The 10,576-nt window shown below is 40.0% G+C and overlaps 1 protein-coding gene across 4 annotated transcripts in view; it reads left to right on the top strand.

The window, feature by feature from the left end:
* The window catches only part of LOC137301143 (kazrin-like), a 656,751-nt gene that overhangs the window by 347,327 nt on the left and 298,848 nt on the right, over positions 1 to 10,576 (top strand). The gene's annotated exons all lie outside the window — the stretch shown is intronic.

Raw genomic sequence — 10,576 nt, 5'->3', positions numbered from 1 at the left:
CAGCCACCAGTGACACAAGCAGCTGCTAGCTGGTGTAACGCTGGGTTCTCACTGAATGTCAATGATCTACAATGGTTTAGGTGGTGGGTGCATGAAACTGAACCGATGCAAGTCCCGAAGGCCCAAGAGTCAATCCCCAATCTGTAATGAGTTGGCTGATCGTAACCCGGGCAACCTGTGGCATGTGACAATCCTCAGGGCCCCGAGATTGGGAGGGGGGATAAAATCAGCCATGGTTCCTGATCACTATCTGGTAATCCGTGCAGAAAACTGTGCATGTGTGGAACACCAGGTGAGGACAGGGTCAGACTCGACTGTGATGCTCTTCATGACTGAAAAGCCGACTAAGGGTTTATTAAAACCTAAAAGTATTTGGTGCATTTTCACTATTCCACCTGCATGGAGGGTATCTGTGAGAACTTCATTCTATTTACTGACATTTACACACTGCAGTGCCAGGGGAGTGTGAGAATATTTGCACACCATGGTGTCAGGGCAGTGAGAATATTTGCACACATCAGGTTCAGGAGTGTGAGAATAATTACTTGCTGAGTTGCCAGGGCAGTGAGAATATTTACACACTGCAGTGTCAGGACAGTGAGAATATTTAAACATTGCAGTGTCAGGGCAGTGAGAATATTTACACACCAGTATCAGGACAGTGAGAATATTTACACACAGCAGTTCCAGGACAGTGAGAATATTTACACACTGCAGTTTCAGGACAGTGAGAATGTTTTCACACTAGTATCAGGGCAGTGAGAGTATTTACACACTGCAGTTTCAGGACAGTGAGAATGTTTTCACACTAGTATCAGGGCAGTGAGAATATTTACACACTGCAGTTTCAGGACAGTGAGAATATTTACACACTGCAATGTCAGGGCAGTAAGAATATTTACACACTAGTATCAGGACAGTGATAATGTTTACAAATTGCAGTTTCAGGACAGTGAGAATATTACACTAGTATCAGGGCAGTGAGAATATTTACACACCAGTGCCGGGGTTATGAGAATACTTACACACTGAAGTTTCAGGACAGTGAGAATATTTACACACTGTAGTGTGGTATGAGGTCAGTGTGAGAATAGATACACACCAGTGCCAGGGTAGTGAGAATATTTAAACATTACAGTATCAGGACAGTGAGAGTATTTACACACTGCAATGTCAGGACAGTGAGATTATTTACACACTACAATGTCAGGACAGTGAGAATATTTAAACATTACAGTATCAGGACAGTGAGAGTATTTACACACTGCAGTGTCAGGTCAGTGAGAATATTTATACACTGCAATGTCAGAACAGTGAGAATATTTACAAACTGCAGTATCAGGGCAGTGAGAATATTTATACACTGCAGTGTCAGGTCAGTGAGAATATTTACACACTGCAGTATCAGGGCAGTGAGAATATTTACACACTGCAGTGTCAGGTCAGTGAGAATATTTACACAATGCAGTATCAGGTCAGTGAAAATATTTACACACGACAGTATCAGGACAGTGAGAATATTTACACACTACAGTATCAGGACAGTGAGAATATTTACACACTGCAGTACCAGGGCAGTGAGAATATTTAGACACTACAATGTCAGGACAGTGAGAATATTTACACACTGCACTGTCAGGACAGTGAGAATATTTACACGCTGCAATGTCAGGACAGTGAAAATATTTACACACTGCAATGTCAGGACAGTGAGAATATTTAGACACCAGTATCAGGGCAGTGAAAATATTTACACACTGCAGTATCAGGACAGTGAGAATATTTACATACTAGTATCAGGGCAGTGAGAATATTTACACACTGCAGTATCAGGGCAGTGAGAATATTTACACACTGCAGTATCAGGACAGTGAGAATATTTACACACTGCACTGTCAGGTCAATGAGAATATTTACACACTGCAATGTCAGGGCAGAGAGAATATTTACAAACTGCAGTATCAGGGCAGTGAGAATATTTACACACTACAGTGTCAGGACAGTGAGAATATTTACACACTGCAATGTCGGGACAGTGAGAATATTTACACACTACAGTGTCAGGACAGTGAGAATATTTACACACTGCAGTGTCGGGACAGTGAGAATATTTACACACTACAATGTCGGGACAGTGAGAATATTTACACACTACACTGTCAGGTCAGTGAGAATATTTACACACTACAGTATCAGGACAGTGAGAATATTTACACACGACAGTATCAGGACAGTGAGAATATTTACACACTGCAGTATCAGGGCAGTGAGAATATTTACACACTGCAGTATCAGGGCAGTGAGAATATTTACACACTACAGTATCAGGACAGTGAGAATATTTACACACTACGGTATCAGGACAGTGAGAATATTTACACACTGCAGTACCAGGGCAGTGAGAATATTTACACACTGCAATGTCGGGACAGTGAGAATATTTACACACTGCACTGTCAGGACAGTGAGAATATTTACACGCTGCAATGTCAGGACAGTGAAAATATTTACACACTGCAATGTCAGGACAGTGAGAATATTTAGACACCAGTATCAGGGCAGTGAAAATATTTACACACTGCAGTATCAGGACAGTGAGAATATTTACATACTAGTATCAGGGCAGTGAGAATATTTACACACTGCAGTGTCAGGACAGTGAGAATATTTACACATTGCAGTATCAGGGCAGTGAGAATATTTACACACTGCAGTATCAGGACAGTGAGAATATTTACACACTGCACTGTCAGGTCAGTGAGAATATTTACACACTGCAATGTCAGGGCAGAGAGAATATTTACAAACTGCAGTATCAGGGCAGAGAGAATATTTACAAACTGCAGTATCAGGACAGTGAGAATATTTACACACTGCAATGTCGGGACAGTGAGAATATTTACACACTACAGTGTCAGGACAGTGAGAATATTTACACACTGCAGTGTCGGGACAGGGAGAATATTTACACACTACAATGTCGGGACAGTGAGAATATTTACACACTGCACTGTCAGGTCAGTGAGAATATTTACACACTACAGTATCAGGACAGTGAGAATATTTACACACGACAGTATCAGGACAGTGAGAATATTTACACACTGCAGTATCAGGGCAGTGAGAATATTTACACACTGCAGTATCAGGGCAGTGAGAATATTTACACACTACAGTATCAGTACAGTGAGAATATTTACACACGACAGTATCAGGACAGTGAGAATTTTTACACACTACAGTATCAGGGCAGTGAGAATATTTACACACTACAGTATCAGGACAGTGAGAATATTTACACACGACAGTATCAGGACAGTGAGAATATTTACACACTACAGTATCAGGGCAGTGAGAATATTTACACACTGCAGTTTCAGGACAGTGAGAATATTTACACACTGCAATGTCAGGGCAGTAAGAATATTTACACACTAGTATCAGGACAGTGATAATGTTTACAAACTGCAGTTTCAGGACAGTGAGAATATTACACTAGTATCAGGGCAGTGAGAATATTTACACACCAGTGCCAGGGTTATGAGAATACTTACACACTGCAGTTTCAGGACAGTGAGAATATTTACACACTGTAGTGTGGTATGAGGTCATTGTGAGAATAGATACACACCAGTGCCAGGGTAGTGAGAATATTTAAACATTACAGTATCAGGACAGTGAGAGTATTTACACACTGCAATGTCAGGACAGTGAAATTATTTACACACTACAATGTCAGGACAGTGAGAATATTTACAGATTGCAGTGTCCAGACAGTGAGATTGTTTACACACTACAATGTGAGGACAGTGGGAATATTTATACACTGCAGTATCAGGACAGTGAGAATATTTACACACTGCACTGTCAGGTCAGTGAGAATATTTACACACTGCAATGTCAGGTCAGTGAGAATATTTACACACTGCAGTATCAGGACAGTGAGAATATTTACACACTGCAGTATCAGGGCAGTGAGAATATTTACACACTGCAATGTCAGGTCAGTGAGAATATTTATACACTGCAGTATCAGGACAGTGAGAATATTTACACACTGCAGTATCAGGACAGTGAGAATATTTACGCACTACAGTATCAGGACAGTGAGAATATTTACACACGACAGTATCAGGGCAGTGAGAATATTTACACACTACAATGTCGGGACAGTGAGAATATTTACACACTGCACTGTCAGGTCAGTGAGAATATTTACACACTACAGTATCAGGACAGTGAGAATATTTACACACTACAGTATCAGGACAGTGAGAATATTTACACACTGCAGTACCAGGGCAGTGAGAATATTTACACACTACAATGTCAGGACAGTGAGAATATTTACACACTACAGTATCAGGACAGTGAGAATATTTACACACTACAGTATCAGGACAGTGAGAATATTTACACACTGCAGTATCAGGAGAGTGAGATTATTTACACACTGCAATGTCAGATCAGTGAGAATATTTACACACTACAATGTCAGGACAGTGAGAATATTTACACACTACAGTATCAGGACAGTGAGAATATTTACACACTACAGTATCAGGACAGTGAGAATATTTACACACTGCAATGTCAGGTCAGTGAGAATATTTACACAATGCAGTATCAGGTCAGTGAAAATATTTACACACTACAGTATCAGGACAGTGAGAATATTTACACACTACAGTATCAGGACAGTGAGAATATTTACACAATGCAGTACCAGGGCAGTGAGAATATTTACACACTACAATGTCAGGACAGTGAGAATATTTACACACTGCACTGTCAGGACAGTGAGAATATTTACACGCTGCAATGTCAGGACAGTGAAAATATTTAGACACCAGTATCAGGGCAGTGAAAATATTTACACACTGCAGTATCAGGACAGTGAGAATATTTACATACTAGTATCAGGGCAGTGAGAATATTTACACACTGCAGTGTCAGGACAGTGAGAATATTTACACACTGCAATGTCAGGGCAGAGAGAATATTTACACACTGCAATGTCAGGGCAGAGAGAATATTTAGAAACTGCAGTATCAGGGCAGTGAGAATATTTACACACTGCAATGTCGGGACAGTGAGAATATTTACACATTGCAGTATCAGGGCAGTGAGAATATTTACACACTGCAGTATCAGGACAGTGAGAATATTTACACACTACAGTGTCAGGACAGTGAGAATATTTACACACTGCAATGTCAGGGCAGAGAGAATATTTAGAAACTGCAGTATCAGGGCAGTGAGAATATTTACACACTGCAATGTCGGGACAGTGAGAATATTTACACACTACAGAGTCAGGACAGTGAGAATATTTACACACTGCAATGTCGGGACAGTGAGAATATTTACACACTGCACTGTCAGGACAGTGAGAATATTTACACGCTGCAATGTCAGGACAGTGAAAATATTTACACACTGCAATGTCAGGACAGTGAGAATATTTAGACACCAGTATCAGGGCAGTGAAAATATTTACACACTGCAGTATCAGGACAGTGAGAATATTTACATACTAGTATCAGGGCAGTGAGAATATTTACACACTGCAGTGTCAGGACAGTGAGAATATTTACACATTGCAGTATCAGGGCAGTGAGAATATTTACACACTGCAGTATCAGGACAGTGAGAATATTTACACACTACAGTGTCAGGACAGTGAGAATATTTACACACTGCAATGTCGGGACAGTGAGAATATTTAGAAACTGCAGTATCAGGGCAGTGAGAATATTTACACACTGCAATGTCGGGACAGTAAGAATATTTACACACTACAGTGTCAGGACAGTGAGAATATTTACACACTGCAATGTCGGGACAATGAGAATATTTACACACTACAGTGTCAGGACAGTGAGAATATTTACACACTGCAGTGTCGGGACAGTGAGAATATTTACACACTACAATGTCGGGACAGTGAGAATATTTACACACTGCACTGTCAGGTCAGTGAGAATATTTACACGCTGCAATGTCAGGACAGTGAAAATATTTACACACTACAGCATCAGGACAGTGAGAATATTTACACACGACAGTATCAGGACAGTGAGAATATTTACACACTGCAGTATCAGGGCAGTGAGAATATTTACACACTGCAGTATCAGGGCAGTGAGAATATTTAGAAACTGCAGTATCAGGACAGTGAGAATATTTACACACAACAGTATCAGGACAGTGAGAATATTTACACACTGCAGTACCAGGGCAGTGAGAATATTTACACACTACAATGTCAGGACAGTGAGAATATTTACACACTGCACTGTCAGGACAGTGAGAATATTTACACGCTGCAATGTCAGGACAGTGAAAATATTTACACACTGCAATGTCAGGACAGTGAGAATATTTAGACACCAGTATCAGGGCAGTGAAAATATTTACACACTGCAGTATCAGGACAGTGAGAATATTTACATACTAGTATCAGGGCAGTGAGAATATTTACACACTGCAGTGTCAGGACAGTGAGAATATTTACACATTGCAGTATCAGGGCAGTGAGAATATTTACACACTGCAGTATCAGGACAGTGAGAATATTTATACACTGCACTGTCAGGTCAGTGAGAATATTTACACACTGCAATGTCAGGGCAGAGAGAATATTTACAAACTGCAGTATCAGGGCAGTGAGAATATTTACACACTACAGTGTCAGGACAGTGAGAATATTTACACACTGCAATGTCGGGACAGTGAGAATATTTACACACTACAGTGTCAGGACAGTGAGAATATTTACACACTGCAGTGTCGGGACAGTGAGAATATTTACACACTGCAATGTCGGGACAGTGAGAATATTTACACACTGCACTGTCAGGTCAGTGAGAATATTTACACACTACAGTATCAGGACAGTGAGAATATTTACACACTACAGTATCAGGACAGTGAGAATATTTACACACTGCAGTATCAGGTCAGTGAGAATATTTACACACTACAGTATCAGTACAGTGAGAATATTTACACACGACAGTATCAGGACAGTGAGAATTTTTACTCACTACAGTATCAGGGCAGTGAGAATATTTACACACTGCAGTATCAGGACAGTGAGATTATTTACACACTGCAATGTCAGATCAGCGAGAATATTTACACACTACAGTATCAGGACAGTGAGAATATTTACACACGTCAGTATCAGGACAGTGAGAATATTTACACACTACAGTATCAGGGCAGTGAGAATATTTACACACTGCAGTTTCAGGACAGTGAGAATGTTTTCACACTGCAGTTTCAGGACAGTGAGAATATTTACACACTGCAATGTCAGGGCAGTAAGAATATTTAAACACTAGTATCAGGGCAGTGAGAATATTTACACACCAGTGCCAGGGTTATGAGAATACTTACACACTGCATTTTCAGGACAGTGAGAATATTTACACACTGTAGTGTGGTATGAGGTCATTGTGAGAATAGATACACACCAGTGCCAGGGTAGTGAGAATATTTAAACATTACAGTATCAGGACAGTGAGAGTATTTACACACTGCAATGTCAGGACAGTGAAATTATTTACACACTACAATGTCAGGACAGTGAGAATATTTACACATTGCAGTGTCCAGACAGTGAGATTGTTTACACACTACAATGTGAGGACAGTGAGAATATTTATACACTGCAGTATCAGGACAGTGAGAATATTTACACACTGCACTGTCAGGTCAGTGAGAATATTTACACACTGCAATGTCAGGTCAGTGAGAATATTTATACACTGCAATGTCAGGGCAGTGAGAATATTTACACACTACAGTATCAGGACAGTGAGAATATTTACACACTGCAGTGTCAGGACAGTGAGAATATTTACACACTGCACTGTCAGGACAGTGAGAATATTTACACGCTGCAGTATCAGGAGTGAGAATATTTAAACATTACAGTATCAGGACAGTGAGAGTATTTACACACTGCAATGTCAGGACAGTGAGATTATTTACACATTGCAGTGTCCAGACAGTGAGATTGTTTACACACTACAATGTGAGGACAGTGAGAATATTTACACACTGCAGTATCAGGTCAGTGAGAATATTTACACACTACAGTATGAGGACAGTGATAATATTTACACACTACAGTATCAGGACAGTGAGAATATTTACACACTACAATGTCAGGACAGTGAGAATATTTACACACTGCAGTATCAGGAGTGAGAATATTTACACACTACAGTATCAGTACAGTGAGAATATTTACACACTACAGTATCAGGGCAGTGAGAATATTTACACACTGCACTGTCAGGACAGTGAGAATATTTACACGCTGCAATGTCAGGACAGTGAGAATATTTACACACTGCAATGTCAGGACAGTGAGAATATTTAGACACCAGTATCAGGGCAGTGAAAATATTTACACACTGCAGTATCAGGACAGTGAGAATATTTACATACTGGTATCAGGGCAGTGAGAATATTTACACACTGCAGTGTCAGGACAGTGAGAATATTTACACATTGCAGTATCAGGGCAGTGAGAATATTTACACACTGCAGTATCAGGACAGTGAGAATATTTACACACTGCACTGTCAGGTCAATGAGAATATTTACACACTGCAATGTCAGGGCAGAGAGAATATTTACAAACTGCAGTATCAGGGCAGTGAGAATATTTACACACTACAGTGTCAGGACAGTGAGAATATTTACACACTGCAGTGTCGGGACAGTGAGAATATTTACACACTACAATGTCGGGACAGTGAGAATATTTACACACTACACTGTCAGGTCAGTGAGAATATTTACACACTACAGTATCAGGACAGTGAGAATATTTACACACGACAGTATCAGGACAGTGAGAATATTTACACACTGCAGTATCAGGGCAGTGAGAATATTTACACACTGCAGTATCAGGGCAGTGAGAATATTTACACACTACAGTAGCAGGACAGTGAGAATATTTACACACTACGGTATCAGGACAGTGAGAATATTTACACACTGCAGTACCAGGGCAGTGAGAATATTTACACACTGCAATGTCGGGACAGTGAGAATATTTACACACTGCACTGTCAGGACAGTGAGAATATTTACACGCTGCAATGTCAGGACAGTGAAAATATTTACACACTGCAATGTCAGGACAGTGAGAATATTTAGACACCAGTATCAGGGCAGTGAAAATATTTACACACTGCAGTATCAGGACAGTGAGAATATTTACATACTAGTATCAGGGCAGTGAGAATATTTACACACTGCAGTGTCAGGACAGTGAGAATATTTACACATTGCAGTATCAGGGCAGTGAGAATATTTACACACTGCAGTATCAGGACAGTGAGAATATTTACACACTGCAGTATCAGGGCAGTGAGAATATTTACACACTGCAGTATCAGGGCAGTGAGAATATTTACACACTACAGTATCAGTACAGTGAGAATATTTACACACGACAGTATCAGGACAGTGAGAATTTTTACACACTACAGTATCAGGGCAGTGAGAATATTTACACACTACAGTATCAGGACAGTGAGAATATTTACACACGACAGTATCAGGACAGTGAGAATATTTACACACTACAGTATCAGGGCAGTGAGAATATTTACACACTGCAGTTTCAGGACAGTGAGAATATTTACACACTGCAATGTCAGGGCAGTAAGAATATTTACACACTAGTATCAGGACAGTGATAATGTTTACAAACTGCAGTTTCAGGACAGTGAGAATATTACACTAGTATCAGGGCAGTGAGAATATTTACACACCAGTGCCAGGGTTATGAGAATACTTACACACTGCAGTTTCAGGACAGTGAGAATATTTACACACTGTAGTGTGGTATGAGGTCATTGTGAGAATAGATACACACCAGTGCCAGGGTCGTGAGAATATTTAAACATTACAGTATCAGGACAGTGAGAGTATTTACACACTGCAATGTCAGGACAGTGAAATTATTTACACACTACAATGTCAGGACAGTGAGAATATTTACACATTGCAGTGTCCAGACAGTGAGATTGTTTACACACTACAATGTGAGGACAGTGAGAATATTTATACACTGCAGTATCAGGACAGTGAGAATATTTACACACTGCACTGTCAGGTCAGTGAGAATATTTACACACTGCAATGTCAGGTCAGTGAGAATATTTACACACTGCAGTATCAGGACAGTGAGAATATTTACACACTGCAGTATCAGGGCAGTGAGAATATTTACACACTGCAATGTCAGGTCAGTGAGAATATTTATACACTGCAGTATCAGGACAGTGAGAATATTTACACACTGCAGTATCAGGACAGTGAGAATATTTACGCACTACAGTATCAGGACAGTGAGAATATTTACACACGACAGTATCAGGGCAGTGAGAATATTTACACACTACAATGTCGGGACAGTGAGAATATTTACACACTGCACTGTCAGGTCAGTGAGAATATTTACACACTACAGTATCAGGACAGTGAGAATATTTACACACTACAGTATCAGGACAGTGAGAATATTTACACACTGCAGTACCAG

Source organism: Heptranchias perlo, chromosome 32 (genome assembly GCF_035084215.1).
Source record: "Heptranchias perlo isolate sHepPer1 chromosome 32, sHepPer1.hap1, whole genome shotgun sequence".
Lineage (NCBI taxonomy): Eukaryota > Metazoa > Chordata > Chondrichthyes > Hexanchiformes > Hexanchidae > Heptranchias > Heptranchias perlo.
The sequence above is the reverse complement of the archived record's forward strand: the minus strand, read 5'-3'. Positions and strand labels throughout refer to the sequence as shown.